A 3,892-nucleotide genomic window follows, 5' to 3' on the forward strand; every position below is an offset into this window, starting at 1 on the left:
AGATTGTTCCCCAGGCTGGTATATAATTGCCGTTGAAGAAGCCACCAACTCAACGTCTAAAATGTTAACCTCAGTTGTACAATGTATTTCCTTCTCTCTGGACATCAGGAAATTGAACCGCCTCCATCTCCTCCCTTTCTTATTTACTTTTATGGCCTCTCCATTTATATAAAAAAAATTCTATTCGTGTTTTACCCCTACTTCTATGCTGTCTCTCTATATTGTGGGAGAATTCTAAGGGCATATATCATTCAGTGTGGTTGTTGATTTACAAAGTTGATGAACAGGCAAAGAAAAATGGCAGTCTTTATCCACACAATACAGGAGCTTGCACAGCTATTCGTTTTGCTGCAAATCATTCTGCACAGCAGAAACTTTTTATTTGTGTTTCTTCTATAACATTGCTAATCTTCTCTGCAGGCAAATGAACTGCCTGGGGCAACTAGGCTTAAAGTGATGCGTTAGTAAAGACATTTCACAAAGACACATTAATACTTCTCCATGCTTTTTTTTATTGAATAACGTGTGTTGTAAATCTGTTGTGGTTCAGTTTTGTGTTAAGAAAGTTCATACTGAAGAACAGAAAATAAGAAGGGATAAATAATGTAGAATAAGATAAACACTAAAATGTAGCAGAAATTTCTGTGTAACTTAACGCATTGATATGTCTCAGAACAAAAATGGAAGCAAGTGGAAGGACATCTGCCCAGCAACTGTCTATCCAACCTTGGACTGACATCTCCCTTATTATTGCTCCTTGTGGCTAAGAATAGTTGTTTCACTTTAAAACCTTTCTCTTGCTTTACCTCCCTGAGTACATCTGACATGTTTCATTTCAATGTTCAATACTGAATAAACATTATTTTCTTTTCAAGAGCATCTCTGTTCATTATTTAGGTTTGACACATATACTCAGTGTGTCAATGAACAGAAATCAAGATTTCACAGTTCTTGATCACTTTATATTTCACAAACATTCGCTTTACTAGAGCAACTTTTTAAAATTAAACTTTTTTTTCAATTTTCTAGTTCTATTCTGTCCTATACAGTAGCAGTAGAACACTATTCTATGGCCAGTAAAACTCAGAAATTCTGAAGATGTGAAATATGTACTGGTTTTCAAATGCTTGGTATAAAATAATCATGTAAAATATTTCAGTAATTTGTATAGTATCTATTTGTTGGCATAATGATGTTTTAGATATTTGGGTCTAAATAAAATATGTTACTAAAACTAATTTTACCTTTTTCTTTTGCTTTCTTAAATATAGTATCAAAAAATTTCAAATTACCTACGTGGCACGAATTTACAACTTGTATTATTGTTTTACTAAATAGTTCTGCTCTAATATGTTAATTCTTATAATCATGTTACCTAAATAAAATCATGCTTTTGCTGGGATGTGTTGGACAATCCTTTATGCAAACAAGACAAAGCATAGTTGACATTAAATAAAACAGTTAAGCAAAATGCTGAAAGAATAACCTTAGTTGGTTGCTTTAAAAGAGAAATAGGAATCATTAAACTTTTGATTCATTTTTTTCCCCCAAGATGGCAGATTAGAGGCTTTTAGCATGCTTCATCCACCTGGAAATAGCAAAATAATGCATAAAGATCAACTCTGTGAGCTTTAATTCAAGAAGAAAAATGGGAATAAAGTGGAATGAAGGACACCAGATACTAAGGAGGAGAACATTGGAAAATGGCATCTGGCTGATAAAAGCAGAAACCCAGGTAGATGAAGCACCTGCTTTCCTGGACAAGCAGCTACCTGAGCCACCCTAGATCATGGAGCCACCACATAGATCATGGTGCAGCAGGTTTATCTCTGCTCCACATCCAGGCAGATCTCAAAGTATTTGAAGGACCCATTCACCTGGTTCAGCAGCCTTAGCCATCCCACCTTTCCTAGACATAAATCATGGTGGAGTGAGACCTGCCCTCTCCCCACCCAGACTGATTTCTAGGTGTTCGAAATACTTGCTTGTCTGGTTCTGCAACCTGAGTTTCCCCATACCTCCTGTGCAGAGATCTTGGTTCTGGGGCGAGGTGGGGGGCCTTTCTGCTGCTCCAAGACTCATCCAGCTGTTGTTTTCAAGAATCCCATCTCACATATAGTAGCACCCATAGGCTCAAAGTAGAGGATTGTAGAAAGATCTACCACAGAAACAGAAAACAGAAAAGAGCAGAGTCACTATTCTTATATCAGATAAAACAGACTTTAAACCAACAATAGTAAAAAATAAAAGGACAAAGAAGGGTGTTTCCTAATGATAAAGGGTTCAACTCAGCAAGAAGATATAACTGTTTTAAACATATATCCACTCAACATCCGAGAACCCATAAAATAAATACGTCTGGAACTACAGAAGACTTAGCCACAAAATTATATTGGAAAATGTTAATACTCCACTGTTGCCATTAGACAGATTATTGAGGCATAAAGCTAACAAAGAAATTCTGAACTTAAACTTGACATTTGACCAATTAGACATAATATAAATGTACAGAAGAATCCACCCATCAACCACAGAATATACGTTCTTCTCATCTGCACATAGAACATATTCCAAGACTGAACACCTGCTTGGCCATAAAACAACTATCAACACATTTTTTTAAAGAACCAAAATCATATTAACCGTACTCTTGGACCATGATGGAATAAAAATAGAAATTAATATCATGATCTCTCAAAACTACACAATTACATGGAAATTAAGCAACTTGCTCCTGAATGACTGTTGGGAAAACGTAAAATTAAGGCAGAAATCAAAAAGTTATTTGAAATAAACAAAAACAGAGATACAACATTCCAAAATCTCTGGGATTCAGCAAAAGCAGTGTTAAGAGGAAAGGTTATAGGGCTAAACGCCTACCTCAAAAAGTTAAAAAGTTCTTAAATTAACAATCTAACATCACATATGGAAGAACTAGGAAAACAAGAGCCAGCTAACCCCAAAGCTACCAGAAGAAAGAAATAACCAAAATTAGAGCACAGATGAATAAAATCAAGACCCCAAGATTTATACAAAAATAAATAAAACCAAAAATGTGTTCTTTGAAAGCTTAAATAAGATTGATAGACCACTAGCTAGATTACCAAAGAAAAAAGATAAAATCCAAATAAACACAATCAGAAATGACAAAAATGACATTACATTAGGTCCCATAGAAATGCTAAAGATTTTCAGAAACTATTATAAATACCTCTACACATACAAATTAGAAAATGTACAGGAAATGAATACATTCCTGGAAACACACAGTCTCCCAAGATTCAAACAGAATGAAACTGAAACCCTGAGCCTACTAACATTGAATTCAAAATTAAATCACTAATAAAAATCTCCCAATCAAAACAAGCCTTGGACCAGATGGATTTATAGCCAAATGCTACCAGATGTACAAAGAGAAACTGGTGCCATTTCTACTGAGACTGTATCAAGAAATGGAGGAGTGACTCCTCCCTAATTCATTCTATGAAGCCAATAGCATATTGATACCAAAACCTGGGTAAGACACAACGAAAACAGAAAACTATAGGCCTATATTTGTAATGAACAAAAACATGAAAATCCTCAACAAAATACTAGCAAACTGAATCCAATGGCACATCGAAAAGCTGATTTACCACAATGAACTAGGCTTAATTCCTGAGATTCAAGGTTGTTTCAACATATGTAAATCAATAAATGTGATTCACCACATAAACAGAATGAAAAACAAAAACCATATGATCATCTCAATAGATGTGGAAAATCTTTTGATAAAAATAACAAAAAGATACAGTGCTTCTATAACCTTATTGGGCCTATGAATCATGAGGATCTTGTAAAAATGTAGACTCTTAATCAACACGGTTTGTCTCGAGTGGGGCCTGAGTGAGAT

Source organism: Callithrix jacchus, chromosome 1, assembly GCF_049354715.1.
Source record: "Callithrix jacchus isolate 240 chromosome 1, calJac240_pri, whole genome shotgun sequence".
Taxonomy (NCBI): domain Eukaryota; kingdom Metazoa; phylum Chordata; class Mammalia; order Primates; family Cebidae; genus Callithrix; species Callithrix jacchus.